This window comes from Muntiacus reevesi, chromosome 16, assembly GCF_963930625.1.
Source record: "Muntiacus reevesi chromosome 16, mMunRee1.1, whole genome shotgun sequence".
NCBI classification, from domain to species: domain Eukaryota; kingdom Metazoa; phylum Chordata; class Mammalia; order Artiodactyla; family Cervidae; genus Muntiacus; species Muntiacus reevesi.
Genome location: NC_089264.1, coordinates 3,373,589 through 3,389,251, shown reverse-complemented (window position 1 = coordinate 3,389,251; position 15,663 = coordinate 3,373,589).

Below are 15,663 nucleotides of genomic sequence, written 5' to 3'. Positions count from 1 at the left end.
CAGATAGCCACAATGGTGTGATCACTCACCTGGAGCCACACATCCTGGAGTGTGAGGCCAGGTGGGCCTTAGGAAGAATCACTACGAACAAAGCTAGTGGAAGTGGTGGGATTCCAGCTGAGCTATTTCAAATCCTAGAGTATGATGCTTTGGGAGGGCTGCACTCAATATGCTAAGAAATTTGGAAAATTCAGCAGTGACCACAGGACTGGAAAAGGTCAGTTTTCATTCCAATTGAAAGAAAGGCAGTGCCAAAGAATGCTCAAACTACTGTACAATTGTACTCATCTCACACAAATAATGCTGAGAATTCTCCAAGCTAGGCTTCAATAGTACATGAACTGAGAAATTCCAGCTGTTCAAGCTGGATTTAGAAAAGGCAAAGGAACCAGAGATCAAATTGCCAATATCCATTGCATCACAGAAAATGCAAGAGAATTCCAGAAAAACGTCTATCTTTGTTTCATTGATTATGCTAAAACCTTTAACTGTGTGGATCATAAAAAAACTGTGGAAAGTTATTAAAGAAATTGGAATACCACCACTTTACCAGCCTCCTGAGAAATCTGTATACAGGTCAAGAGGCAAGCGTTAGAACTGGATACAGAACACTGGGAAAGGATTATGTCAAGGCTGTATATTGTTACCCAGCTTATTTAACTTATATGTAGAGTACATCATGAGAAATGTTGGGCTGGATGAAGCACAAGCTGGAATCAAATTGCCAGGAAAAGTATCAATAACCTCAGATATGCAGATGACACCACCCTTATGCCAGAAACCAAAGAGGAATTAAAGAGCCTCTTGATGAAAGTGAAAGAGGATAGTGAAAAAGCTGGCTTAAATCAACATTCAAAAAACTAAGATCATGGCATCCAGTCCCATCATTTCATGGCAAATAGATGAAGAAAATATGGAAACAGCGACAAACTTTGTATTTTTAGATTCCAAAATAGCTGCAGATGGTGACTGCAGTCATGAAATTAAAAGATGCTTGCTCCTTGGAAGAATAGCTATGTCAAACTTAGGTAGCATGAAAAAGCTGAGCTATTACTTTACTGACAAAGGTCTGTATAGTCAAAGCTATGATTTTTCCAGTAGCCATGTATGGATGTGAAAGTTGGACCATAAAGAAAGCTGAGCATTGAAGAATTGGTTCTTTTCTACTGTGGTGTTGGAGAAGACTCTTGAGAGTTTCTTGGACTGCAAGGAGACCAAACCAGTCAATCCTAAAGGAAATCAATCCTTAATATTCATTGGAAAGACTGATACTGAAGCTGAAGCTGCACTACTTTGGCCACTTGATACAAAGTACTGATTCCTTAGAAAAGACCCTGATGCTGGGAAAGACTGAAGGCAGGAAGAGAAGGGATTGACAGAGGATGAGATAGTTGGATGTTATCACTGACTCGATGGACATGAGTTGGTGATGGACAGGGAGGCCTGGCGTGCTGCAGTCCATGGGGTCACAAACAGTCATATACGACTGAGCCACTGAACTGAACTGATAAGCATTTATATAAATATATGTATACATAAAGCACCCTGTCTTCTGAAGTCTTCTACACAGTCCTGTTCAATTCCATTTTCTTGTTTCTCTCCAGAAATAACAATTCTTTTGACTTCGTGTTTATAATTTTTTTGACTTTTTCCAATGTAGTTTTATCATCTGTTACTACCTATCTTTTTGTTGTTGTTGTTGTTTTCCAGTCATTAAGTCATGCTCGACTCTGTGATCCCATGGACTGCAGCACATCAGGCTTCCCTATCCTTCACTATCTCCTGGAATTTGCTCAAACTCATGTCCATTGTGTTGGTGAGGCTATCCAACCATCTCATCCTTTGTTGTCCCATTCTCCTCCTGCCTTCAATCTTTCCCAGCATCAGGGTCTTTTCAATGAGTCAGTTCTTTGCATCAGGTGGCCAAAGTCTAGGAGCTTCAGCTTCAGCACCGGTCCTTCCAATGAATATTCAGAGTTGGTTTCCTTATAATTGTCTTATTTGATCTCCTTGCAGTCCAAGGGACTCTCAAGAGCCCTCTCCAACACCACAATTTGAAAGCATCAGTTTTTCATGGCTTAGACTTCTTTACAGTCCAGCTCTCACATTCATACTTGACTACTTGAAAAACCATAGCTTTGACTATATGGACCTTTTTCAGTAAAGAAATGTCTCTAGTTTTTAATATGCTATCTAGGTTTGTCATGGCTTTTCATCTGAGGAGTAAGCATCTTTTAACTTCATGGCTGCAGTAACCAGCTGTGGTGATTTTGGAGCCCAAGAAAATAAAGTCTGTCACTGTTTCCATTCCCCCCCCCCCCCCCGCCATGTATTTGCCATGAAGTGTGGACTGGATGCCATGATCTTAGTTTTTGAATGTTGAGTTTTAAGCCCATATTTTTTTATTACCTATGTATGCAACCTTAAATAACTGATTGCTTAAAGTTCTGTTCTTTTGTTTTACTTAAGTGGAACCATCCGTGTATTTTTCTCACCTCTTTCACTCAACAGAGCATTAAGGGAGTCAAATGCACTGCATCTGTAGACCTATTTAATTCACTTTCCTGGTTGCCCATATTTCATTATAGGACTATCACAAAAGTTTTTGATCTATTGTAGTATTCATTATTGCCCTTTTTCCCGTGTGTTGTTTGAATGAGAAACATAGCCATGAGCTATGCGCATCGGGAATCTTGCTGAACCCTAGAGAATGAATCACCAACTTCAGCAGGGAATGTAAGCTTTCTAAAAGAACTTCACAAGTTTAAACAACCATGAGCCAGTGAGCAACATCATGTCTCCACATCCTGGAAAACACTTGTACCATCAGGTTCTTTCATCTTGGCAGGCTGGTCAGTATGAGATAGTTGGCATTAATATCCATTCCACTACTTAGTAATGATGTATTAAAAAGACTTCTCATATATTCATGGACCATTTGTGATTTCTGAACTATTACTCATCACTCTTAATAAGTTTAGTATCAAGTTGTTTTTCTTTATCTCATTAATATGTAAAAGTTTTTATATATTTGAGACAAAAACCATTTGTCAGTTGTACATTTAGCAAACATCATCTACATTGAAGCTTGTCATTTCACTCCTTTTATGATGTCTTTTGATAGACAGTTTTAATGAACTCACTTATAAATCTTAGCTTTTATGCTTTTGTGCATCAAGAATAATGAATTTTTCTTTGTTATTCAATGCATACTAATTACTGTCATTATTCTCTTTTTGGTGTGCAAATTACCAAATTTGTCTAGTTGAGACTGCTTCAAGATGGGCTTTGAGCCATTTTTTTATATTACCTCATTTACATTTGGGCTGTTTCTAGCACAGGCTACCTCAGCCTCACTGTGCACTTTTCTGTCTCAAGCCTGGAATTAACCAATTCTTAAGTCCTAATTCTTTTGTATAAGCAATTATATTAGGTTGGTGCAAAAGTGATTCCTTAGAAACCAAGATCCAGGCAATGGGTGTGCTAACTACCTCCAAGGTGTCTTTTGAGACCTTTTTTTGCAAAGAGAAAAGATTATAAAATATGCTTTAAAAAGCATAAGTTATCATTAATATTTCCAATCCAAAATCAAAATCAGAGAGGGTTTTCGTCATTGTATTCTTTTAAATTCATATATCCTTTTTCCTACAGTGAAAAATTCTAGTACCTAATAATATTGGCACATTTGTTTATTTTCCTATATTCTATAATATATACAGAGCACTCTCAAAATTACATTACCAACATTGATATTAACAATAAATCCATGAGTACTCCATAGTAATATTTAACATATTTTTTATAGTACTTTAGTCCTGAGAATATATCTCACTAAGGATGTATAAAGTCAGGGCTTGTTTTTTCAAACATTAACAGAAATAATCCGTTTCTTCAAATGGCTGTGCTATCAATGTGATATACACATACACTGGTTTTCTTGTATTTCATTTTAGGAGGGTCTTTCCCTTTTGGATACAAATTCATCTTTGCATGTGCAATATTCAAGAGTGAAAATAGCTTAATGTTTGGGAAAACACTGATGTGTTCCAACACCGTTTATATAAATGAGCATGATGTAAAATTGTCTTTGCTTTATGGGGCTTCCCTGATGGCTCAGCTGGTAAAGGACCTGCTGGCCAATTCAGGAGACGTGAGAGATACAGATTCCTCAGTTGGGAAGACCCCCTGGAAAGGGAAATGGCAGTATGCTCCAATATTCTTGCCTGGAAAATTCCATGGACAGGGGAGCCTGCTGGGCTACAGTCCATGGGATCACAAAGAGTAAGACATGACTGAGTGTGTGAGTGCACACACACACACACACACACACACACACACACACACACACACACACAGTGGATCAACAGGAAACCTCATCCAGTTGACCCTGGTGAAGTAAGACTCCATAGAAGCAAACACACACAGACCTGAAACATCCACTTGCAGCCTCAGCTTATGACTGAGGCTGTTGTGTTGAAAGCCCCATCGTCCACATTTGCTGGTACAACTTTTCTTCCACACCCCCTCCCCTATCTCACAGTAACTTACGTGCTGCAGCCCCGCTGAAAGCCACTTTCACATGTCAACTTTAGGTCTGTTTCATAATAGAGTGCCATGTTTACTATAATAGATATATATTTCTTAAACATTTTACATGTTTACCACCTTTACTGGATTCCTATTTTTTTTAATGTCACTGATGACTTTTTGAGTTTTATGCCTCTAATCTTGTATTTTCCACAGCCCTGTGGATTTTATTATGCAATTTTGTACATCACAATGATTTAAGGGAATAATTTGTCTTGTTAGAGCAGAACTAATAAGAACCCAGGCTTTCATTCTTCCCCCACCTGACTCCTTCCTTTCATCCTCTCATAGGTAGCATTTTCATTAGCATACTGCACTAGATTCTGGTTTATCCTCCCTGTGATTCATTTTGAAAAATGAATAATTAATAATCATATAGTGAATAGATAGATATTCTTATTTCCCCTTCTCTCTTACCAAAATCAGTCACACTAACTACGGACACGACTGAGCGACTGAACTGAACTGAACTATACCCTCTGCTCCTTGAATTATTTTTCACTTAACAATGTGTCATGAACATCACTATCTATAAGATCATAGAAAAAGCAAAAAGATCATAGAGACTTCTCTGCTTTTTTTTAGCTCCACAGAATTCCATTATGTGATTGTGCCACAGTTCATTTAATCAACCTCCTTTTGATGGATGGATATTTGTGTTATTAATCATTTATTATTTTAATTAATGCTGCAATAAGTAATTTTGAGCATATGTCATTCAGTATTCTTGCCTGGAGAATCCTATGGACAAAGGAGCCTGGCGGGCTACAGTCCATGGGGTCTCAAAGAGTCGGACACAACTGAGTGACTAATACACACACACACACATTTTGTATTTGTGGAACCAAATCTTCAAGGTAGATACAGAGAAGTAAAATGTGAGAGTGCCTATTTCTTCATAATCTTGATTTCACAGTGAGTTGTCAAGTCATTTTTGTTTGTCAGTATTATATGTGAAAAAATGATATCTGTGTAGCTTTAATTTGTATATTTCTTATTCTGAGCAAAGCTGAGGTTCTTTTTGTATATTTAAGAAACACTTGTTTATCTTTTCCCATGCTCTGTCCATGGTTTTTGTCCATTTGTTAATTGGTTTTTGCTCTTTACTGCCTTCATATTCTTATGTATTGAGAATATTTGTAAATATTTGTAATATTTGTAATGTTTGTAATATTTGTAAATATTCTCAATATAAAAAGATTAGCCATCTATCTGTGATATAAGTTATAAAATTGCAAATATACTTTCCAATTTTTTTTGGCTATGATTTGCTTTGTTTTGTTGTCAACAATCATGCGTTTTCCTTATTTTATACAGTTGAATCCATAAACTTTCTTTTTTAAACAACTTTGTGCGTTGACGTGTTGACTTACTTCCGGCCGTGCTGGGCCCCTGTCGCTGAGCAGGCTTCTCTCGGGTCGTGGCGACAGGGCTCCTCATCGTGGTGACCGTCATCACCATCATCACCGTGGTCACCATCATCACCGTGGTCACCATCATCACCATGGTCACCATCATCACCGTGATCACCATCATCACCGTGGTCACCATCATCACTGTGGTCACCATCATCACCATGGTCACCATCATCACCGTGATCACCATCATCACCATGGTCACCATCATCACCGTGATCACCGTCGTGGGGACGTGTCCTGTTGTGGAGCGCGGGCTGCGGGCACTGGGGCGTCAGCAGTGGGGCCCCCGAGCTCCGCGGTCACGGCTCCTGGGCTCTGGCGCACAGCTCAGCAGTGACGGAGCCCAGGCTGAGCTGCTCCGCGGCATGTGGGACCTTCTTCTATCCACTGAGTCACAGTTCCGACGGCTCTCCACGTATCAAAGTTATCACAGAGTTTATTTCAGTGTATGGTGTGAGTTATAGCACCTAATTTTTACCTTTTCTCCTGATGGCTACTGGTATATTAACAACATTTATTTTCAAGTCTATTTTCCTGAGGGATTTGAGATACTACCTTTACCATAAACTAAATGTCCATGAGTACCCAGACAGGTTTTGTCTGTTTACATCCATTCAGCACTGTTTTAATTATAGAAGCTTTTAATGTGTTTTAATAGCCGGCCTTAGCTATTCTTGCATGTTTGATTTCCTGCATGAACTTTAAAGTAAACTTGTCTATATTATAAGTGAAAGAAAAAATAACTTGGTGACAAGCTAATCTACATAAGGATCTTTACATTTTTAAAATCTTCTTTTATGTTTCTCACATGTTGTTAAGTACTCCTTGGGCAGGTTTGCCACTGTTTATTCTCAAGTATTTTGTACTTCTGTAATTATTGTATATGCAATCTACTCTTCCATTATATTTTTTAATTGGCTATTATTAATACATATGAAAGCTATTACAGGTTTTATGTCAGTTTTCATCTTGCTCCTTTACTGCGTTCTCTTATTATCTGTATATGCTTTAACATTGACCCTGTTGAGTTTTTCAGGTGCACTATCATGTTATTTACAAACATACTTACTTTCAACTTTTATGTTCCAATTTCCAAACATGTAATTGTTGTCTCTTGTTGCTTTGTATCAACCAATACTCCAACACAACAGCAAAGAGTAATGCAGAAAGTAAATATTCCCTCCTTATTCCTGACATTAGAAGTGTCTTTTTCCCCCATTGGTTTAGCTTTGAGAGTGTCGTGGTTTAGCTTTGAGATTGAAGCATATCAGAGTAAGGAGTTATCCATTGGTTTCAATAAATAAGTGTTACTATTAGAAATGGGAATTGAACTTTGTTGAAGGGTTTTTCAGCAATTGTGAAAAAGGTCATATGACTTTCTTCTTAGGTGTCTAGATAGGATGAGTTAAAGTAATGTAAATCAATATTAACTTATGTGTATACTCCTGGAATAAACCCTACTTAGTTTAAAAATATGCTGATGGATTCTCTTTGCTAATTCTATTATTTGCCAGAGAAAGAGATGCATGTGTGTGTGTACACATACATATACATACATGTATCTGCCTACACATGCATGCATATACCTATGCATACATACCTAGACAGCGATGGATTAAAAGATAGATAAGTATAGAGATAGATAGAGAGGAATATTTATTACAAGAAGTTGACTTGTTCAACTATTGGTGTTGGCTAAACAAGTCCATTGTACAGCACAGGCAGTCAGGAAGAGGAAATTTTCACCAGACTGTCGGCGGTGAGCTGTGGGGAGCCTCTGAGTGCAGGGACGGCCTGATTCTGTTTTCAGAAAACTCTCCTGGTTAGATCATACTCCTCTGACAGAATCTCCCTTTTTATACCTTAAAATCACCTGAGTTGGGACTTAAATCAGAGATGCAAATTCCTTTCACAGCAACAGCTAAACTAGTTGGATTGGATAACTGGTAACAGTGATTCACGCTAGTCAATTGTAAGAAGGCTTATGTTTTTGTTCTCGGGGCAACATTTATATACAAATAACTGTCTCTGATGTTCATAATACTTCTTTTCCTTTCTTGTGCTTCTCCCAACTCTGCAGAGAAGCTGGGAGGTGCAAAACCATCAATGAGGGCATTCTACTCTCCCATTCTTGTTTTTTTCATCCTCTTGGTTGTGTTATCTCGCTGTGTCATAATTCAAAATATTTGCATATTATTTTCCACCCATATCCCTAACATTGTTTTAATCTTCGAGTTGTTGTTGAATGTATTCAGTTCTCTGGGACCAGTTTCCCCAGTCATTTTGGGGATTAATGCAGTTTGTCCTTTAGCAGATCCCTCATAAAGGGGGATGTGCATGTATGAAGCAATCCTTAAATTGTCTTTATATGTTTGCAGCCTGCATTGTCTTTCTGTAGTCTTGAAACATCAAAAAGAGCTTGGCCAGATTTAAAATCCTTGGCTCATACTTTCTTTCTTTGGATTTCTAGAAAATTTTGCTCTACTGTTGCTAACGAGAAGTTGCAGTCAAACAGATTATTTTCTCTTTCCCATAAAGAAATCTGTTATCTTTTTTCCTGTATGCTCAGAGAATATTAATAAATGTTTATAATTAAAAAAAATTAAAAGTAAAATAAATTATATCCTATCTGGGGCTCATTTTTAAATGTCACAAAGGATAAATTCTGGTTTATTTCTTAGTGAGCAGTCTGCCATGCATTTTTTCAGAGTCTTAAAATCTTATTAATTATGCATAACTAAAAATCAATTCAGAGCTCATCACATTTTCATTTACATTTTTAGTCTAAATTTTTAATCTTAATACCAGTCTGGTTCAGCTTTTTGTTTAAGTTGATAAAGACCTATTACTTTGGTTTCCATATTCTTTAATTAAAATTAAAATGAAAGCAGAATAGTTTTTGCCCTCAAATTGAGTTTTTATGTCAACCTAAAGAATTGTCTAGAAGCCATTATGCTTGGAATATGATTACTATTAAATGAATTAGATTTCAATAGTCAACTATGATTGTTAGCCTTGAAGGAACCATGCTAATGAAACATCCAGCCTTTTTCAAAAGCTTAAAAGTTTTTAAGAGATTAGCCTGAATTTTTTTTCTCTTTTAATTGGCTTCATTTATGATTAAAGGGCTGGCAGAGTGTAAAGGAAATTTTTTATTTTAAAAGTAAATCAAACTAAATCCCTCTTGCTTATTGAACTAAGTTTTGAGGCAAAATAAGCTACTGTCTGGTAATTGCTAAAAGAAGAACAGGGGACAAATAATAAATCTTGAAACTAGGGAAGTTTTGAAGAATTTTATTAATGAAGTTTCTTTTAAACAGAATTTTTATATTTATGCATCTTACCTGAGTATTACTCACTCATATGCACCATCAGTAGGTAAGATGAGAGCTATTTGAAAAAAAATATATATATATATATATATATAAAGATATATAGAAAATATATATACATATATATAAAGATATATATATATATATATACATCTTTAGTGTTATAAAGTCACTAATGTGAATACTCCTCTAGTATACTTCTTCCTCCAATTTTGAATTCTTATTTTAGAAGGTTTGGTAGATAAAGATGAGCTATCTTTCACTCATTAATTTCAGTAAACAGGACTAAAACAGACATTGCTCTCTGACCTTAAACTATCCAGCCACTAGCACTATTCTGTAATCACAATTAAAATGGGGAGATCAAGATGAATGAGTAGGATGTGGAGGTCACCTCTCCAAGAACACATCAAAATATGTCTATGTGTGGAATAATTCTCACTCAAAAATAACTGAAGACTAGCAGAAGGATCCTATACAACCAAGGCCATAAAAAAGCATACACATAAAATCAGATAAAAAGGGAAGAGAGGCGATCAGGTCAGGACCTATGCCCCAGGGAAGGGACATTAGAGAAGGGAGCTTGTGTCAGTGATCACCCTCCGCAGAAAGTGAGCAGTTTTAGCCACACACCGGGTGCCCCAGGCTGGGGTCTGACACCAGGAAGACAAGCCCTGGGGCTGGGTAGAGGGCTAGTGGGACTAATGAGAGGGTTGTGGGAAGCCTGAACCCTGCTGCTGCTGAATGCAGTCATGTGGCTGTTGCTTCACAATGAAGCTCCACACAGGAGCGAAGGCTTGATAGAGATCTCAACTGATAGAGATCAGTTGATAGAGATCTCAGCTGTGAGACACAAAAGCAGTTCAGACCCAACCAGGCATCTTAACAGGGGTCAGACATTCCCAGCACTCACAGAAACAGCACATCAGAAGTCCCATTGGGAGCCTGCCACCAGCCCCAAACCAAGTGCCCCCACCAGCCTTTCTTGCCCACAACTTATGCCCTCTAGGGCAGGTATTTCTCCTGGAAGGGGAGGAACACACACTTAAAAGGAATGGAGCCTGTTCAGCCTTGAACCTTAGGGCCTCTGCTTAGCAACTGGGGACCCAATCCCAGCCCCAGTAGGGTGATGCTGGCCACTGGGCAGAGGGGAAGGCCTGGCTCACACTGCCTCTGGCTCTAGCTGCTCCATCTCCAACCCTGCCTCCTCCCAAAGTGATAACTGCCAGTGCACCCTGGGAAAAGATGTGACTTGTGTTCATGTCAGATCCGGCTCTTCCACCAAAACCACCAGCACATGCAGTCTGGATAGGGATGCTCCCTCATAAGAATGTATGAACATTTATTCAAAATCACAATAATAGGTAACTGTTTCACCTAATTTCATAAAGGCAGAGAAACTTAAGCAAAATTAGAAGACAAAAGAAAAATTAAAATACAAAAGAGTTTGTTTATAAACTAGTTGTTCAAAAACAACTAGTGAAGCAGCTATAATTTACCAAATCAAGAACTCATTGAATTAGTAATAAAAATCCAAACTGAATTAGGGAAAAGAATAAATGGACACAGTGAACATTTTAACAAAGAACTAGAAAATATAAAAATAATCAGGTAGAACTGAAGAATAAAATAACAGCTATGAAAAACAACATCCAAGGTGATACAGAAGAAATCGTAAGTGATCCGGAAGACAGTATAATGTAAATCATCTAATCAGAGCAACAGGAGGAAAAAGGAGAACAGTTTAAGAGATCTCTGGTACAACATCAAACTTGCCAACACTATTATAGGGGTCCTGGGAGGAGAAGAGAGAGACAGAGATTGAAAATGTACTTATTGATATTATGGTTGAAAAGTTTCCAAACAAGAAGGAGACAGATATCTAGGAACAAGATGCATAAAGGGTTCCAAACAAGATAAAGCCAATAGACTCACACCAAAATTTATCATAATTAAAATGGCAAAAGTTAAAGAATTCTAAAAGCAGCAGGAGAAAAACAAAGGGTCATATAGGAGGGAATCCCCATAAGACCATCATCTGATTTTTCTATAGAAATTTTGCAGGCCAGAAAGGAGTGGCATGTTATATTCAAAGTGCTGAAAAGGAAAAACCTGCAAAGTACGATGCTCTACACAGCAAGATTATCATCTGAAGTTGAAGGAGAGATGAAGAACTTCTCATGCAAGCAACAACTAAAGGAGTTTATCAATGCTAAACCTACCCTAAAAGATACATTGAAAATCTTCACTAAGTGGAAAAGACTTTAAGAACTAAGAATCTACCAGAGTCTTTGGGCAGGGGCTTCATGGTAATTTTCCAACTATTTAGTGCACTGTAGACAACTAGCGAGCTTTAAAAATACTAATGCTTGGTTCCTACATAACGATATACTGATTGAATTGCTTGGGCATGCAACATAAGCTCCCCAGGTACTGCAAAGCTGGTGAACCTTTGGGTTGGTGTAATGGTCCAAGTCAGAAGCAGGATCTATGGACCATTGGCTAGTTGGAAGAATCTGTTATCCTACCAAAAACAAACAAACAAACAAACAAACCAAATCTAGATTATGGGGGCTGGGAATAAGTACTTCACCAATGCAATGAGCATGAACTTGGGCAAACTCCAGAAGATGGTAAGGGGCAGGGAGGCCTGGCATGCTGCAGTCCAAGGGGTCTCAAAGAGTTGGACACAATTGGATGACTGAACAACAACAAATACTACTGCCAGGAGCAACTCTTGCACATTTGCTAAATAGTTTGTAAAAACGAAGATATAGCCAAATTTCTTGGCCAAGTCATCCAACACTAGGATGACTGCCTGAGGTTTGGCTGACTGCTGATGGCTGGATCTAGTCCTTTATCAGGGACAGCCAAGGGAAGGCATGGAGCTCAGCAACAACCCAAAGAATGTGGCCTCAGTACGTATATGAGGATGGTTTCAATTCAACTGATACCAACTCAGCTGAACCCGAAAGACTCCCCAAGTAATCAAAGAGTCTGGGAAAAGGGTGTCCTCCTCCACTTTTATGCCATCTGGAAAGGGTTTGAGGACAGGGAGGCCACCTCCTCTTTCAGGTCCAGATATGGTTCCATTCTATCTGCCATATGACCCAGCAATCCCACTCCTGGGCATACACACCGAGGAAACCAGATCTGAAAGAAGCACGTGCACCCCAATGTTCATCGCAGCACTGTTTATAATAGCCAGGACATGGAAGCAGCCTAGATGCCCATCAGCAGACGAATGGATAAGGAAGCTGCAGTACATATACACCATGGAATATTACTCAGCCATTAAAAAGAATTCATTTGAATCAGTTCTAATGAGATGGATAAAACTGGAGCCCATTATACAGAGTGAAGTAAGCCAGAAAGGTAAACACCAATACAGTATACTAACACATATATATGGAATTTAGAAAAATGGTAACAATAACCCTATATGCAAAACAGAAAAAGAGACACAGATGTACAGAACAGATTTTTGGACTCTGTGGGAGAAGGCAAGGGTGGAATGTTTAGAGAGAACAGCATTGAAACATGTATATTATCTATGGTGAAACAGATCACCAGCCCGGGCTGGATGCATGAGAGAAGTGCTCGGGCCTGGTGCACTGGGAAGACCCAGAGGGATTGGGTAGAGAGGGAGGTGGGAGGGGGGATTGGGATGGGGAATACATGTAAATCCATGGCTGATTCATGTCAATGTATGACAAAAACCACTACAATATTGTAAAGTAATCAGCCTTCAACTAATAAAAATAAATGGGGGAAAAAAAAAAAACAAGTTTGTGGGGTATGGCTTACATGACCTAAGACATACTAGGCAGCTGGGTATAGAGGGTCACAGGCTTGGGATCTTTAAGGATCCTCTGTTTCCAGGAGGGGACAGTATGTGGCTGACAATTGCTCTTCTACTGGTGGATAGTATGGGGCCTTGGAGTGCAGTTTCTGGCATCAGAAGTCCATGGCCAATTTACCAACACAGGCGACCCAAAGGTTCCAGGAGGGAAGACAGTAAGGTACTAATGCCTCTACAGGGAAGGTATCTCAGAAGGCACTAAGAGGAGTGCCCTTTGGTTTCAAATTGGAGTCTTCTGTTTGAGTGCAGAACATACCAGGTGAGCTTATTTATAACATAACATCAGGAAAGTTAAATGAAATTTGTAAATAAGGAATATATTGTCTACAAAGCCAACACAGGCTAAAAGATACTGGACTTGTATCAACCTTGTGGTGCTATGATAATGTCTCTTAATAATATCAAGCTTTTTCTTGACAGTGACAGAGATGAAGAAGCCTTCTGCTAATCAAATAATTGTCAGGAAGTTAAGAGAGGTGGGGGGCTTTGAACTCTGTGTGGGGCAATAGCCCATTCCATTCTATGAGCTACTGTGTGACTATTTTTGTTGTTGCTGTTGCTTTTCTAATTTTAGTTGATTTATAATGTTTTAGGTGTATATTGTGAAGTGAAAGTGAAGTGAAAGTTGCCAGTCATGTCCAACTCTTTGTGACCCCACAGACTACATCCTCTGCCCATGGAGTTTCCCAGATAAGAATACTGAAGTGGGTTGCCATTTCTTTCTCCAAGTACATCAAAATGATAGTTTATATTTGTATTATTTTTTCAGATTCTTTACCATTATAGATTAATTATATTATTAAAAATAGTTCCCTGTGCTATACAGTAGGTCCTCATTAGTTATCCATTTTATATATAGTAGTATGTATCTGTTAATCCCAAACTCCCAATTCATCCTCCCCCCATCCCCTTTGTAACCATACATTTGTTTTCTATGTGTATGAATCTGTTTTATAAAAAATTTCATTTATATTTTTTTAGATCCCATATATCAGCAATATCATATAATATTTTTCTTTATCTTTCTGACTTACTTCACTTAGTATGTTAATCTCTAGGTTCAACATTGTTGCTACAAATAGCGTTATTTCCTCCCTTTTATGGATGTGGTTTTTCCAGTAGTTACATATGGAGGTGTGAGTTGAACCATAAAGAAAACTGAGTGCTAAAGAATTGGTCCTTTCAAACAGTGCTGCTGGAGAAGACTCTTGAGAGTCTCTTGGACAGCAAGGAGATCAAACCAGTCAATTCTAAAGGAAAGCAATCCTAAGTATTCATTGGAAGGACTGATGCTGAAGCTGGAGCTCCAATACTTTGGCCACCTGATGGAAATAACAGACTCATTGGAAAAGACCCTGATGCTGGGAAAGATTGAAGACAAAAGGAGAAGGTGGTGGCAGAGGATGAGATGGTCAGATAACATCACTGACTCAGGGTACATGAAATTGAGCAAACTCTGGGAGATAATGGAAGACAGAGGTGCCTGTCATGCTGCAGTGCAATAGGAGGTAAAGAGTCAGATAGGACTCAGTGACTGAACAACAAGAAGAATATTCCATTTTGTGTGTATATATACACACACCTCTTTATTCATTTATCTGTTGATGGACATTTAGGTTGCTGCCATATCTTGGCTATTCTAAAAAATGCTGCCACAAACATTTCAGTGAAGTATCTTTTCAAGTTAGTTTTTGTCTTTCCCACATATATGCCCAGGAATAGGATTGCTGTATTACACAGTAACTCTATTTTCAATTTGTAAAGAACCTGTATCTGTTCGCCATACTAACTGCACCAGTTTACATCCCCACCAACAATGTAGGAGGGTTTCCTTTCCTCTACACCCTCTCCAGCATTTACTATTGGTAGATTTTTTGATAATGGCCATTCTGACTGAAGTGAGCTGATACCTCATTGCAGTTTTGATTTTCATTTGTCTAATATTTAATGATGTCAACCACCTTTTCATGTGCCTGTTGGCCTTCTGTATATTTTCTTTAGAGAAATGTCTATTTAGGTCTACCCATTTTTTATTGGGTTATTTGATTTATATATGTATATGTATGTGTGTGTGTGTGTACATATATATATATATATATATATATATATATATATATATATATATAGAGAGAGAGAGAGAGAGAGAGAGAGAAAGAGAGAGAGAGAGAGAGAGGGAGAGCAGTATAAGCTGTTTGTATATTTTGGAGGTAAGTCCTTTATCAGTCTCATAGTTTGCAAACATTTTCTCCCATTTCATAGGTTGTCTCTTCATTTCATTTTAATTTCCTTCACTGTGCAAAAGCTTTTAAGTTAAATAGGTTTTGCTTGCTTATTTTTATTTTTGTTTCCAATACTCTAGGAGACAGATCTAAAACAATATCACTGTGATATTTGTCAGAGTATTCTGCCCATCTTTTCCTATAGGAGTTTTACAGTATCCCGTTCTACCATTTAGCTCTTTAAT